The sequence below is a fragment of the Coffea eugenioides genome, chromosome 7 (assembly GCF_003713205.1).
Source record: "Coffea eugenioides isolate CCC68of chromosome 7, Ceug_1.0, whole genome shotgun sequence".
Lineage (NCBI taxonomy): Eukaryota > Viridiplantae > Streptophyta > Magnoliopsida > Gentianales > Rubiaceae > Coffea > Coffea eugenioides.
The window spans coordinates 22722056-22739391 of NC_040041.1; the positions used below are offsets into that span (position 1 = coordinate 22722056).

General features: G+C 34.2%; 1 pseudogene; it reads right to left on the reverse strand.

Moving 5' to 3' along the window:
* Positions 1-8757: 8757 nt before the first annotated feature.
* LOC113777151 lies at positions 8758-11440 on the reverse strand (annotated as a pseudogene).
* Between the last annotated feature and the right edge of the window lie 5896 nt (positions 11441-17336).

A 17336-nucleotide genomic window follows, 5' to 3' on the forward strand; every position in this document is an offset into this window, starting at 1 on the left:
AATTACCAATTTTTTCCTATCCGTGCTCTATGTCGTAAAATTGCATACTATTTAATAATTGAACAATTGGAATATAAAAATTTGAACTAAGTACTATGAAAGTTAACATAAAACTTTATCCAAAAACTTTGAATTCCTAGCATTTTTTTTGTGTGTAAATGTAAAATTTCATTTTCGAAAGGTAGGAAAGGAGGCTAAAACTTGTCGTAAATTGGTAATGCTGAAAAACGAGCAAGTTAACAAACTACAAAAATATAATATAATAATAAGATAAAATCAACAAATAATAAAAGTAATGAAACAAAAGTAGCTAACATCATGATAAAATGAAAAATTTGAAAAAAAAAATTAAGGATGATATCTATCTGTGTCAAAAGTGCATCAAATGTTTGTTAAGGCTAAAAAATAAAACATTTCACTATATAAAGGCTTCAGCAATATTAATGCATAAAAATTTCCAACAATGGGTTCAATAATCAAACATAGGTCTCAATAATACCCCTTTATTAAATGGGTATTATTAGGTAACCCCTAACTCAATAATACCCCTTTATTATTAGGTAACCCCTAACTCATTATTGAACTCATTTAGAATTAATTGGATTTAGAAAAAATGAGTTAATTGGATTTAGTGAGTTATCCAATAATACCCCTTTATTAAATGGGTATTATTAGGTAACCCCTTTATGCCCATATGTAAAAATTTAAGATATCCATATCCATCTATTTATGAGCGGACATGGATGAATTTAGTTAAATGGGCTTGTCTGCCACCTATAGGTGAACATCAAATTTACTCTTCCTCAATAGGGCATGGATAGAGCAAAATAGTTGCAAGCAGTGAGAATGTCCTCTTAATCCTCCATCCACCAGTTTCTTCACTCTAGTTGTTCCCTAGTTCAGTTCCATCCTTGGAAAATATATGGTGCAAGAATAGTTAGTTTGAACCAAATCAAACTGGTCTACAAAACTTTTTCAAAAAAATAAATAAACAAATGAAAAGATGAACAAGAAGACAAATGATCTCATTGTATGAAAAAATGAAACCTAAGAACAAAAGCAAGAAATCTTACTTTCAGGGTCTATCCTAAATGAGAAATGATATTGCTAAAATGATTAAAATCTAGAAAACGGAGACTAAAGTTACTTAGAATGCCTAAACAGGTGTAAATGGAGAAAAGCCATAGCATGTTGGCCTTGTTCTCAGTTGCTTTAGATTTTGTAAAATCTGATTATAGAAAGTGATTATAGAGAATAATCAAAGTCAGCAAAAGTTACTCATTAGGTAATTACAGATTTTAGCTTTTTCTGTTGTTAAAAAAATCCTATAATCAAAATATAAAAGCAACAGAGAACATTTTAAAAGCTGATTATCTATAATTAGAATCTATAACTAGTTAAAATAATAGCACTTGCTGATCATCATGGCTAAACAGGTCTTTAGGGAAAAATATAATAGTACTTGCTGATATATCCTAGACAAATTTGTTCTAATGAAACTCATCTCGATATCGATCCAGCAGGGAGATAAACAACCTTTCTAGCTGGCGTTTCCTGCAAGAAAAAAGAAACATTGTAAAGTTTATCATGAACTAGTTCTTGATTGACGTAAAGAAATACAGAATTGCCAAATTGATACGGCTCAAGTCTTCAACTTCAGCAGATCATAAATTTAATTCTGCTCGATCCCGGTTGGATTTTTTAAGACAAACAGTAAGGCAAGGCAGGTACTGTGCCCTACAAGTGCAAATTATACCAACAATTATCTGATTCAGAGAGCTCACTTGATTATCGCACAGAACATTTTGATTCTTGTCTAAAATTAAAAGCCTAGGCAAAATTAAATTATGTAAAATGCAACTGTATCATAATTATTTCCCAGGTGGTAATTTAAACAATCAATTACCAAGGTACTAAGTTCAAAAAACGTTGAGATCTCTACGGACGCATGGTACTACAGAAGCTAAACAGAAATTCTACAAAACTATTGTGGTTAAATTTCCAGAATCTGACTTCAATGTCAATCAACATCAGACCTTCATCAAACATGTTCACATCCTTCTCTAAAGGACGAAAGAGTCTTATTTGAGAGGTTCTCTCATCCGCTCCCTTTGGATTGTGGTGGACAGCTTTTTGGTTTTTTATTTCTTTTTCAATAAGTATAACAACTAAATGGTACTTTTACTAACTAGACAATCCATTGAAACAACCAAAAATGTTCGCGCAGGAATCTTGAGTCTTGTATTGCTGAATCCCTTGCCCCCAATACTTCATATTGGTCTCCTAGGCATTTAACCTAAAGCTCCTTGAATCTTTGCACTCTACATCTCCCTCAAGATGTTAACGAAACACCGTATTCACTATCCTACCTCAAATTTAATCATTAATTTGAACTGTGAGCTACCTGTGAAGCCTGTATGTCAAAAACAACAGACAAACTTCAATGGATCTTTCACTGCCACTTAATGCATTTTAACATGAAGTTATCATAGTCATACATTATTCAACATAAAAAATTAGCAGATGATGTGATTAATCAAGGCAGAGCTAGATGGAAGAGAAGTCATTTGACTCGTATCTTTTCACCCAATTTATCCCTTGGAATATGCACGTGCAGAACAACACAACATCTACTTATGAGGTTGGAGCTATGAAGTAGTTAACTGTAAATGACATCTATGGAAATGTCTTCGCACTTTGGCATCAATCCTTACCACTTAGTCCTCTCTACGATGGCTAAAGAATGCTCTTCCATCTTCATGAATATACTAAATCATTTGAAGACCTAACGGCAGAATAAGAATACGTTTCAGTTGATGGAAACAACAATTGTACTGATACTTTACCAGATAATCTAGATGGCAACTTTTGTTTTGGTGCAGATAAGTGAGAATATAGTTTTCACATTCAAAGTACTCATCCCTACTTATATTTGTCATCAAACATGAAAAGACTAATAGCGAAATAATAACATGAAATAAGTAAATGGAATATTCATAATGTTGATTCCAATAAGATACGGTTTAGGAGCCAAAAAAGAAGAGGACCAACAAGTTGCAACTAATATGAAGGTTCTTATTATCCTCCATATTTTAGTTTCTCAATATCAGGATCAAGTTTTAGCATCAACTTGAGTATATAAGGATCGCTAGAATCTAGTAAAATGGCAAAAGTAAATGAATCCAGCGAGAATTTCTTCATGATACACCACCATGTGATCATATTGACCTGCCCTAAGGAGTCCTTGCAGAATAACATTGAATATCACATTCTTTCCTGAGCAACCATTTTCTTCTGTTTTCTTGAAAAGCTCTTTAGCTTCGATGAGCAGGCCAGCAATCATTACGTTGTATGTTTTGACACTAGGACGCAATCCTTTCACATAGAGACTAGTGAATAGATCCCAAGCACTATCTAGCCTCCCGCTTTTGCACAACTCATCAAGGATGATAGTGTACATTTCCATATAAAGATCTATTCCTTGAGCTTCCATTGAAGGAATAACTGCAATGCTTTGTTTACATGTCCAGTCTTGCATAAGCCATCTAACTCCACATAGTAAGTGTGAAAACTAGGCTTTAGGCTAGCAGCTTGTATCTCACCAAAAACTTCTTTTGCACTAAGATACCTTCCTGCGCCAAATAACCCCTGCACGACAGTGGTATAAGTAATAGTATCAGGTGCTAAACCTTTATGTCGAATCTCTTGGAAGAGATTCATGGCTGCTTCCACTTTATTGTTCTTGTAATAGGCATCTATCGGAATAAAATAGCTATGCAAAAGTTCTTCACCAACTCTCCGCAACAAGAGGTCGGTCCTTTTTCATGTCTCTCCTTTGTTTTTTTTTTCCCTTTTTTTCAAAATTTTCTTGCCCAAATTTTTTTGCCAGAAAATTCTGCCCAATTTTTTGGGTATTATTTGAGTGATGGGTGCAATTATCTCCTCCTTCTGGAATTACTTTAGTTGTGGGTGCAATTACTTGACTTTATCTGGTCGCGACCACTGGTCGTCGACCATGGCAACCAAATCAGATTTGGTCACCATCGCTAGATTTGATCACCATGGTCGGCGACCAGGGGGGAGAGGATGGGGATGGGGGTTGTGGGAGAGGGGTGGGTAAGAAGGAGGACGGGAAGGGAGGAAGAAGGGGGAGGAAGAAACAGAGGAGAAGGGAGGAGGAAAATGGAGAGGGGAGGAGGGAGAAAGGGGAAGTGGTGATGGGTTAGTGGGGTGGTTGTGAAATTTTTTAAATTTTTAAAAATACTCCACTAAAATTTTAAATTTTAAAAATACTTCAAAATATATTTTCAAAAATATCACTAAAAACATTTATAGTAAAAGTTTTTCACATATATTGTTACAATAAAATATTTTAAAAACATCTCCAAAAATGGTTAATCTAAACGGAGTCATAGTTATTAAATTCGGCCAGAAACTCAACTCAGAGAGGTGACCGGGTCACTGGTGTGAATTGCATAATAGCTTTATGTACTAATCTTTCCTGCACTGTCAGTCTTAAATAAATGACAAATATACAAAATTTGAATTTAAAATTCAATTTTTATACGTGTTATTGATTCAACAGTAACAGTGTATAAATTATTAGTATATATAAGATTTACTCTAAGTATATTATATAATATAATAATACATTTTAACTTACAAAAAAAATAAATTTTTTAAGGTGATAATTCAACTAACGCTTTTTTTTCGATTCATCGATTAAACCACTAGATTGTTGATTTGTCAATGAATTTGTTGCCTAATCAATCTAATTGGTGACCTAATTTGATCTTATGATCGGTTCATCGGATTGACTTACTCGGCCGTTGGGCCAGGCCAAGTTGTATAACTGTGATCTAAACCTGGTCGGGCCTAACTCCAAACCTTGATGGAGCTTGCGCAAGGTCACAAAATTTCTTCCCATTCTTTGCAAGGATAAAATGTAGACTATTTCCGTCAAAGTCAAAGATAAACTTGAATCTACAATTATAGAAGGCATTAAATCAATACTCAAAGTCCAATATACGAATTAAGCCGACAATAGTCACTTCATGTGTAACATTTGGAGTTCTAAAAACCTATATCAGGGATCTCCTAGAGAGCAACACAACCCGCATAGAATTAGCACGAATAAGTCTTGTAGATAGTTTGATGTGTCATCAAAGAGATGCTTCAAGTTTTCTAAATTAGAAACTGCAACACTATGCCAATCTTTATCTTGTGATAGTAAGCATATCCACTGACAGAGCCTAGAAATTTTTTGTAGGGGGGCCAAATTTTTCTTAATATGCTATGTTCAAAATAATTTCTATCGATTTAAATATATGACATCTAAAAAAATCAAATATTGACTTTAATTATAAATATATATATATATATAAACTCTCATAATAAAAACTAAAATTGTAAAAAATTAGGGGGGGCTAACTTTGTTTTATATAGATATTTACACACTATAAATTAAAATTTTCAAAACTTAGGGGGGCCATGGCCCCATCAACCCCCCTAGCTCCGTCATTGAGCATATCACTAAGGCATGACTGGTAAAATCAAACTATATAATCAGAATTGGAAAATCAGTATCAAAATATCATCATATAAAGATGACAATATAATAACCATAGACTTGTTTATACATAAAGGTATGCAAATTAGAGGCTACACTTTCATAGTAAGTGTTAAGGTGAGCAAACACAGTAAAAATATCAATTGCATATATATTCAGCTCAATTTCTTAAACCTTTACTACATTTTTAAATTAATTTTATTTCTTAATAAATTCTTATACTTAACCTTAGCTGCTAGCACTTAATGTTATGCCTCTAAATTCTTACAATGGTAATAGAAGACTACAACTTGTTGCCTTGTCAACCACTAAATATGACTTGCCTAATCAACTTAGAAAAATTTGTTTAATTCAGTAAACTTGAAAAGAAAATTATTAAACACAGAATTAAGCATTTCTAGCCTAGTCCTAACAATAAGCCATGGAACATATGACCATGCAATTGATACTAAACCTATTGATCGAATTCATGTCAATTAATCAATAATCAAAGAAAAGTAATTGTACGAAGGCAAAGCAAATCACGGATTTTATATACCTTTTTCCCACAAGATTTTGGGTAACAGCAGTTTCTAAGGAATTTGCCAAACTATTTGACAAAAAGGAACAGTTAAATTAGCAAAATTATGTAAGTTACATTCACAACATGAAGTGTCATGGGATTGCTCCAAGATCGTTTGTAGATCATCAGCGAATGAGTCTAGATTTGGTTTGACAATTAGAAACTATAAAAAGGCATTGGCAGCGATATCTGCATTTTGAACTAAGATATAAATGATGGGGTTACAAGTAAGTGATGAAATACTGCTTAATTAACTTAAACATTCCAGGTTTAAATTCTCACAATAGTATTAAATGGCATTGAACCTTTATCTGACTACAAATATGTCAACTTACCTGATAAAGACATGGGTCAGCAGTGCCAGTGGTGTGAACCGGTTTGACTTTCAAATAAGGAACTCTTCGTTTGAATTGCTGTAAAAATGAATTTTCTTTATGTTAATGTCAGAGCAACTTAAGCACTTCATAAAAATATTTGAGTTGATGTAAAAACTATGCTGAAACACATGCACATACATGCTTTAGACTGTAGACTGAGTCCAAGATGTCAAAATGTCATGTTCACAAGAAGCTGCTCCTTATCTCAGAGGTAGTAAGACATAATATGTATATGGAAATTGACATTTAATTTGCTTTATAATCGATTAAAAGAAGCTAGTAACTCTCAAGAAATATATGTATAATGTAGACAATGAAAATTAAGTTGAAGGTGTCAAAATCACTGCAAGAAAATTGGCTTTTTATGACAATAAAAAGTCGTCACTGAAAGCCAAAAAGTCATCATTATATAGATATAATGACATAGATTACCACATGGTTGTCATAGATTCCGTTGTCACATAGATGTCATAGGTTCCTGTTCAGAAGAAGATGGTCCTTATTTGAGAGACAACTAGATATGAATGAGCAGTTCCAAGTAAGTGATGAAATAGAGCTTAATGAATTTAACTATTTTGCACTTAAATTCTCGTAAGCAAATGGTATTGAATGACGTTGGATGTTTATCTAACTACACATATGTCAGCTTACCTAGTAAAGGTTTAGGCTAGAAGCTAATCAGCTCAATAATCCAGCAAGAAACGGGTCACAAATGCCAATGATGTGAATAGGTTTGACTTTCAAATAAGGAACTCTTTGTTTAGGTTGCTGTAAATCAACAAAATTAATTTTCTTTATATCAATGTCAAAGAAACTCAAGTACTTCATAACAATAATTGAGTTGATGCAAGAAACTATGCAGAAACACATGCACATGTATAATTTAGACACTACAGACTAAATCCAAGATGTCAAAATGTCCTGCTCACAAGAAGCTGCTCCTTATCTCAAAGGCAATAAGATATGATATGTATAGGAAAACTGAGAGTTAATATGCTTTATAATTGATTAGAAGAATCCATTAACTCTTAAACAACATGTATATAATTCAGACATTGTAGACTAAGCCCAAAGTGTCAAAATGTCCTATTCACAGGAAGTTGCTTTTTATCTTAGAGGCAATAAGACATGATATGTCTGGAAAAATTGAGGTCTAATCTGCCTTATAATCGACTGCATCTATAATGGAGTAAACTTTACAATGGCTTAGGTTACAGGATGCTTTACCAGAGATCAGTAATACACATGGAGTGATTTGTGATTTAGCTTTGTGTAATATGTACAGCCATGTGAACTTTCATAGAATAGTAGAGTTGGAAATTTGGTTGGAAAAGTTTATTTAATACCACATTATCGTTGTAAGGATGATAACATTTAGTCAGAAATGTGATTTCAGACGGTAAGCTCCTATGCCTTTTCTGCAGTAGCCATTGCAACTAGTTATAAGCCATGTTTTTAAACTCGGATCGGACCGGCCGGTTCGATCGATTGAACCAAAAAATCGGAGACATGTCCGGTCCGAGTTTGTTCGAAAACTCGGGCGACAAAGACTCGGTCAAAGCCCGGGTTTGACCGAAAACTTGGAACAACCGGGAAAACCCAGTTCTTTTTGAGCATCCAATTTCTGCTATTTTTACCCGATTTTTTTCTAACATCCATTTTCTGCTATGTTTCTCCCAAAATTTTCAGCACGGATATTGATCCTTGAGTGCAGATTCGACGGCAACAGCAGTGGTATAGTCACATATGGCTATTCTAACACAAATATTGAAAGATCTAAAGTTCAAATTAAAAGAATTGAGAAAAAAAAAGAAGAGAAGTTGATAATTTTTCAGACTGTGTCTAGAAATCATTTATAGTTGAGCCACGTTTTCTTATCGCAAACCCAGCTTCAGCATTTGACAGAAGAAACTTAATGTGAGTTGATGATTGTCGCCCAACAAAAAAATAGTGTTGATGATTTCATGGGGTAAATAGAAAAAGAAATGCAAAGATACAGAAGTGAAAAAGGGACAAAAGGAAAAAAAAGGAAAAAGAAACAGAAGGAGGAATGCGTCTGGAGAAGAAAGGACAAGGACGGGATGGAGAGGACGACAACGGCCAACGAGATTATGAGAGAACTAGGAGGTATAATCCGCGCGGTGCGCGGAGGTATAGAAAGAGAAGATGCCCAAGACAAGCATATGATATGGAAGGAAAATATCGGAGAGGATATAAAGCAAAAGGCAGAAAAAAGGATGAAAGGCGTATTAACTTGCTAAATTGAACATTTTCTACATCGGAAATATCAAGGCATGATAAGCAAAATCTATAATAATAAAGCATCGAATTTGCCACTACTCATATTAGACTTTGTTAGAGCTACTAATGACCGACAAAGTTGCAGCAAATCACTAACATCTCACGGCAGCCTTTAATTCATAAAGAAGGAGCTATAAATATTTGATACAAGGTAATCTCCTTACTCCTTTGTAGATGGGCCTTCAACTCCCTGCATGAGCTAGAACAGGAGTACAATTTTTGGCTCTATGTTTAGTTGGTCTTTGTTGAAGATGATCGGCTACTAAGGGAACGACAGCTCCACTAAATTTTACATGGTCCCAGAAATCACCCCCCTTCCTTTCCAATCCCCTTCCACTGTTTTCCTGTCTTTTAACAACTTGCACATTGCAGGCGGAGGAGATTATGAACTTCTATTTTGTGACTGCAAAAACTGCTGGCCCTTCCACCTGGAAAATATCACCAAAAAGATATTGCAAAAGAGAACAAATTTCAGCATCACCAAACCAGAGTGAATCTAAGCCATGATTTTAAGACAAGCCCACATGATAAACAATCATCTTTGACCAATAGATCCCCCTAATAAGGGACCAAATGACCTCACTGAGTATATGTTCCTGGATTCCAAAAAAAAAAAAGGTTTCCACTATTTTTTTTTCTTTTCTGTGTTATTTGGCTGGTAACATAGAGAGAATCTCATCTGTTTACCATGAACTTTGCTCCCCATATTTCTTCCTCTTTAGCTGGAATTGCAGTGATCTTATTCTTCGGATTCTCATAGCTTCTCAGTTCACCCAAAGCTGTGGAGAAGAAGGAACCTGAACAAACAGACATCAACGCACATTACAAGATTGGAATTGTTCAACATAGCAAAGAAATTTGAAAGAAAAGATGTACTAACAAAAAGAAAGGAACTTTAGTGTTCCTTAACACAAGCAGTTAATGTATTCATTAATTTAAGAATCAATTCTTTGATGGCTGAATTGAGCGCCTAAGAATCAAATTTACCTTGAGGGAAAGATGCAAGGGACTTGCTACAAGCACCTTTAAGCAAGTCAGCATCATCTGCAAATGCTACCCATCCATCAGCAGTGATTCCACAATATAGAGGAACCTTAGCCTTTTCATCCTGTCACAACATCACCAACCAGACTGTTAAAACATTTCAATTAAGTCAAATTGGTAGGTAAGGAAATGCGAAGATCACTCACAGTAGCCACAAACAAGGTGGAGGTGGCCTTGCCGAAGACAATAAATGCAAAATTCCCTTCTAGGTGGCCAACAACATGGTTTGGAGGATAACGTGCCCTGTCAAGGCGCTTCAATCATCAAAGCCACCTCATTTGAAGACTTTGGAAGCCTGTATTGTTGCTTCAGACTCCCTAGATTATCAAGTGCTCCCTCAAACAAGCAAAATATGTCATCCTTAACTGCGAATGACCTACAAATTTGTATCACCAAGTTAGTTTCACACGTCACTTTTTAAAAAAAATTGATTCACATAAGGCCTAATTACTGCTAACCAACCAAAAATAGGTTTGCAAGTTAACAGCTCTAAAAGTTAAAAGATATATGTATATTTCATCAAATCATCGCACGGTACTGACTACAAAGGTCCCAATTTTTTGCTTCTTCCCCGCCAACTCTCTCCCCATTTTTTTTTAAATAGACTCTGGTCGGGAGGGGGTTGGGGAGTTGGACTTCTTGGGGAGGTTGACTGACTGAATGGAAATGAATGGGAGTGAGTTCAAGTAACTTGATTCTCAAGATAAAATGAAGCTGCTAAATTTACCTCTGTGTTTTCTTTTCTGCCAATTGATTTTGTTCCGTATTAATCACTAAAAATAATAATAAAACATATTCTTACTTTAGCCGGTACTTGTAAAAGCAAGAATGTACTTTCACGTTTAGACCCAAAGGCATTGCATGTAGTAATTAAAAACAACAATTGAACAAAGGGAATTAATAAAGGGAAGTGTTGATCGATCGGACCAACTCTCTATTTCTTCTCAAAATACAGTTTGATTTGTAAGCAATACTCACTGAGGTTGGCTGCCGGCAACATATGTGATATGATATGCGCGGTGGGCTGGGGCGGAGGTCTTTCAAAATGGTGTGAACCAACTATATGCGAGTATTAACGATGTTGCTTGAACAAGCTTGAACAAGGGACAATCCACAAAAGCTTGAACAAGGGAAATAGAAAAAATGGGAAAGCACATCAGAACAAAGAAGGTAGTACCTTAGAAAGGGCAAAAAACAGAGCAAGCTGCGGAAGATGCTTCTGCGCTTCCAACTCTATCTTAGACAGAGAATAAGAGTCCAGAAATTAAAAATCATTCTACCTGCAACCTGAAAAAAAGTGAAAAAAATTCAATGCAATGAAGGTTTTAACCCAAAACCAAGAGAAAGGGGAAAAAAAGAGAGAGATCTGGTGCATGTTGATGACTGAGGAAGGGGAAGAGGACCGGCCATGAAGCTCAGTAAAGTCACCAGTCCAGAACACGTCGTCTTCGTTAAGCTCTGGAGGCAGAGTTGTCTCCAGAAAGCAGTGAGAGCAGTGCTTCGTTCAGTCAGAGCGAAAACGCCGAGAAATCTGTCAGAGGAGGGCAATTGACGATGACAGGAATTAACGGTACCATTTTGGTCCATTTGAGTGTGACAGCTATGGTCCTACCTACTACTACTACTACTGTTGCCACCAGCAGTAGTGAAACTGCAGGACCGCGCGAGTAATCTGTTGGCGTTAGGATGGGTTTAGCTTCTGAGGATAGAGGTGAGGCGAAGGAGAGGAGGAGAGAAGAAAGAAAGCGGCGGTAGCGGCAGCGGAGGAAATTTAAGAAAACCCTAGAGAGGAAGTATATGCAGGCGTCGGCGCATCGCGAGGGAAAAAAAAGGCTGGTGACTCACATGTGCGGCACGTGAGAGGACGACGAAAACCATTCCAGGTCACTACAGGCCTTCGGCTCTTATTCTATATATGTTGAAAAAAGACGGAAGGAACTAGGGAAATCAGCTTTGGGGTTTCAAAGTTTTGTCAATTTTATGGTTTGACCCCTAGAGTGATAGAAAACTATAAACATGCCTAAAAAATTTTATAATTTATAGCTTCTGCCCTAAATTCTATTATTATTTTTCAAACAAGCCCTCTAATTTAGTTCTAAACTTGTTGAATATGCATTAAATTATATAGATTGCTACTTGACTGTATTACTTTATTTGTATTTTCTTGTAAAATATCTTAGAATCATCAAATATAAATGAATATACCTTTCTCAAGATTATTACATTTTTAGAAATTTTACATAGCATATTAATTTTTAAAATTAAATATATTTATAATATCATGATGACGTCACCCGGTTCTTAGATGAGTTCAACTGGGGTCGAACCCATTGACTCCGACCCCTGACCTCGACCGAGTCATTGTCCGGTTTGAGTTTCAAAACATAGGTTATAAGTACCTGCTTGGCTTTTCAATCAAACTAATTAAACCATAGTGGAAGAAGCAAATGAGCTCTTGGATTATGAGAAAACATGAATTTACGCTTACGAGGAGCTCTAATTGCAACAAATGCCAATGCCGTTCTTGCTAAGGAAACAAACGTCAAACCAGAATTATAAATTTTGTTTTCTTTTGGTACATGAGCTGACATGTTCCAAACTTACTATTTCCTACATGTCACACTAAGTAGTATTATTTTCATACATTCACTGGAGAATAGTCAATAAAAGATCTAAATACATGATACTTTAGCTTTAATCTGGTTAAGAGATAACTTTGAGAGTAAAAGGAAGCTTTTCTATAGAGAAAATAACTTGGATTAATTTAGAAGAGCTTGGTATTACTGATAATAATGAAGCAAAAGAAATAAGAGGTTTTGATGAGGATGTCTGTCTCATTGTCCTACGGCAAACAATCAAAGCGAGGGTCACAAAACTACGAACAAATGATCAAACGATCAAATGATCGAAGTGAGGACAGAAGAGAGCAGTGTGTTAGAAAGCCAGTCAGCGAGCATGCTCAGGTGGCACAAAACTACGACCAAGCATGCAAGTGATAAGCCCAGCATATAAAGGCCCCCCAAATTCAACATATTTATAGTGTAACTGCACCATTTGACCATTCGCATATTTAGCATAGTTACTACTAGTTTCGTGCAAGAACTTTTGTAAAAGATCTAAATTAGACAAGACGATAATGTCGATAATGTCGCAATGGTTAATTGAACTCAACGTCAATAATTTGCAATTACCATTTTAGAGTAAGAATAGTGTGACTCTTTTCTTTTCTTTTCTTTTTTTTGCGTTATCTTATTCAGGTTCATATCAGGTTCACTACTCCTTCCTTGACTTAATGGTGAATTGGAAAGTTTAGATGATTCAGAATTATATATTGCATGGTTCACTGACTAGTTTACATTAGAAACATTTGATTGTTGCAAATTACATATTGCATTCTCTATATATATATATAAAAAAACACTTATAGAATACTTGGTTAGATATGGAACAAAAGTTCGTCCTTATGTTCTATTTGAAAAATAAAATCTTACTAGAAGGAACAAAAGTTGACCATTCTCGATCAAGATCAGTGCCTCTTGGAGTCTTTTTCCAGTTTTGGCAAACAAGTACTACAATGTACTTTCCAACCCTTTTAACAATTTGCAGACAATTTCGAAAATAGAAAGATGATCTTTCCATGCTTGCATTTTTATTCAGATATGAAATATCTTAATTTAACAGTCTATCAAATTTCCTCCGCTTCAAATCTAATATTATAGATACATCAAAAGCCCATTTCATTCAGCGTCACAACAAACATTCACCAAGACACATCACACAACATCAACCAGCCCTAATACATCTACAAAAAATACAAATATCCTCTACTTTAAATGATAACCTAGCTTCCTCCTGCAGACCAATGCAAGTACTAAATAATATACATACTACGCAAATTACACCCAACAACTAGCATGACCACAGCATTTTAGTACAACTATAAAAAAAATCTAGCACCTATTTTGAACCAAAATAATAAAAAATAATTATAGGAATTTTGTGTTGACATATGCCTAATCTATTTGTAGGATTTTGTGTTTTTCATCAAAAACTAGCATTAGGTAAAAAAATATCTAGTATTAAGGGATAAATGCTGATTTCGTTTGAGATATCTAAAAGCAAAGGTGTCGTTCTATTTTGAATTGGAACCTCATCGAACCAAACCGTATTTGAATTAGATCGGAATATGAACTGAAAATGGAGAGATTACCGTAGGTAAAAGTTGAGATTTTGGTTCTCAAAGAAAGAACTAGAATAGGATCTGGCAGTTCCTATTCCAATTCAAACTATCTTTTAAAAATAATGATAAGCTAGGAGGCTATTAGATTGTTGCAATGGTTATTAGATAGGCAGTGGGCTTGAATGCTTATGTAATAGTCATTGGACTAGGCTTATCTAATAGTCATTGCTTCCAATGGTATTGTCCTTTTTTCTTTTTTCTTTTCTTTCTTATTTTTTTGACTATAAATAGGCTTCAAAATTTGCCCACGCCAAATTTCATCTTTTCTCTTCCGTTGTCTAACATTCACCATTCCCTAAATTCCTTTCTAATTTGATCAAGAAATCGGAAACAAAACCACATGGAACCAAAATAGAGACCACTTGTTTAGTTTTTAGCTAGACTCACTTTGTTCTCTTGGTTCTTTTAATTGCTTCAGGCTACCATCTTGAGAGGTTTAAAGTGATAATTGTAATATAACTAGCCAACTTCAAATTGTTTGCTTCTCTCATGGAAGGAATTAAAAAGGAAAACACCAAGTCAAGCTAGATAAGTCTTGTTTGAAATCTAAAAGAACAAAAGCTCATGCTTGACTTGGTTCAAAACTTCACAATATCAATTTATCTAGAATACTCTAAAGTTAGATCACAACCAATTCCAAATTCATAAAATTGAACCCATGATTGGTCTAACAATACAATCATGTCCTATTATACTAAAAAGCTTAACTCTAATGCCCTAGGTCCACAGGTCTGTCCAAACAATTTTTGAACGAAACCACAAGTTCAAAATGATTCAGCCAAGTTATTTTGTAACTCTTGGGCCCAATGTCATATTTCATTCATTTTCTTCGAACCGTCGCGATATGGAACACCTCACTCACCCCACAATGGAATGAAAGAATACAAAAATAATAGAAGGGTTATTTTTGAAGCAGGCCGTATCAAAGTCTAGGTTGGATTGTAGGTGAGAATTTTGAGAACATCAATTTTTTAAGTGTAAAGCTGTTGCATTTATTTGAACTTAAATGGAAACCTTAAATTATATTTACTTGTATTTGGCGAGATGAGAGAGTCAGGCACCTCATTATACTCGCCTCTCAATTATTGCTTTTCAAAAAAGGATCAGGTAGCTTGTTAGACGTTGTGCCCCTAGGCAAATCAGATGTGATAGGTGTGGCTATCACATATATATATAATAAAGTCGTATCCTCATTCTTACCCTTTCATGTTTTCTCTTTCCTACGTGGCTTAACTATACGGCAAGTAGTTTCCTAATAGGATTCTTAATAAATTTTATATAATAAAGTCGTATCATCATTCTTATCCCTTCATGTTTTCTCTTACCTACGTGGCTTAACGAGACAGCAAGTAGTTTCCTAATAGGATTCTTAATAAATTTTATTATTAAGTGCGTTATCAAGACATAATGCATAGCACGAAATTTATGGAAAAGAAAAAGTTAATTGAATCCAATAAAATTTCACAAATTTGAATTCATCGATTTCAATGACCTCTCTTCACGATGTCAAGTTTTTACATTCTTATCAGGTATGATGTAATAAGTTAATAGGGTAAATACTACTTTTATAAATACTACTTTTAATTTTATTTATTTGAAAGTAGTGATTCCTAGATAACTATATGTGTTATACTTATTCATTTGTGTGTAATATAGATGTGTTTGGAAGACTTTCTAAAGTGGGACCAATTTATGAAGTTTCAAAAAGTAATGGAACTGTAAAAAAAAAGAGATATTGCAATTACTAATAAAAGGTACTTGTTGCATTTTTTTTAATTTAGTCTGCTAAATAAATTAGTTATAATATGAAGATCAGCTCATAATCTTATTTGAACAATTAATTTTGAGTAATTTCTATTCAAATATTAATTTTGAGTGCTTTATATTGATGTGGTGAAAGCATTAATGTCACATTATGGGGAACAACATCGAATCAGTTCGATGATGAGACTATTTTTGTGTCTGATCAACCATTAGTGTTGGTGATCTCTTCACTGACAGTTAAACAATTCAGAGGTGATGACATAAACATCAGTGAATTTCTCTTAATAAACATATTGTTATTTCTTTTCAGTAGCATTCTTAATGGATCTCACAATAAATTGCTACTCAGGTTCATACTATCTGTCATCAACAACTGCCACACGAGTATATATGAATCTAATTATTTCTGAAGTTGCAGATTATTTGAATTGATAAAGCTATATATCTTTATTAAATGTTTGTTTAATATTTTCATATATATTGTATATAAGTAATTAAGATAAGATTGTTATTAGCATTCATAGCACTGCTCCTCCAACTATTGAGGTTTTACATCCTCAAAAACGTGAGAAGCTATACAATAACTAATATTCAAGAATCGAAAATTATTATCAGAGATATATCAGATAATGGCCAGTGTTCAAACAGAGGTACAACTAAAGTTACAAGTTACAATTATAGCACATTAGTTTTCACAATTAAAAATATTAATTATTTTAATTGACTGCTTAAATTGGTCATTTCTCTAGGAATTGGTTTACACTTCCAAAGTGACAATTCTGAAAGTTGATTTCAATAGTCAACTGCACTACAAAGCATGTCTAAAATGTCAGAGAAAAGTGACATTACAAGGATCTAATTTTGTGTGCAATGCTTGCAATCAAAATGTGGAGTATCCTAAATTGAGGTATGTCGTAGGTGTTAACTTTTTTATCATTTTAATTGCTACAATATCTACATAAACATAACTTTTAAAATATGTGTATTTATACAGGTATATGTTAAAAGTCTTGGTAAGTGATGCAACCGATAGTGCTTGGTTTGTTATATTTGATCAAGAGGCTGAAAGAATAATAGAACACAAACTTTCTTTTGTTCTTGAAGAATTTAACAAGGTAAACTTATATCTAATTTTTAAAATATTTTTAATAATAGTAGACAATCCGACACTTATCTTAGCCGTTGAATATTCTAACAAAAAAATCTATTATGCATTTCATTTTCAGGAAGGATTTAGCAATGAAATCGTGTCATCAATAATAAATAAGATCACGTCGAAACCTTTTGTGTTCCAAATCAAGTTGAACAATTACAATCTGGAACAAGGTAGTAATAGATTTATAGTGACTAGATGGTTCCACTGTGATTTTGGGAGGAAACGCATTTCATGCTTTCACAAGTAACGTGCAATAAATTTCTCTTATATTTCATATTTTTTTTAATCAAATAATTCCACTGAATTTCACTTCCATCGTTCCT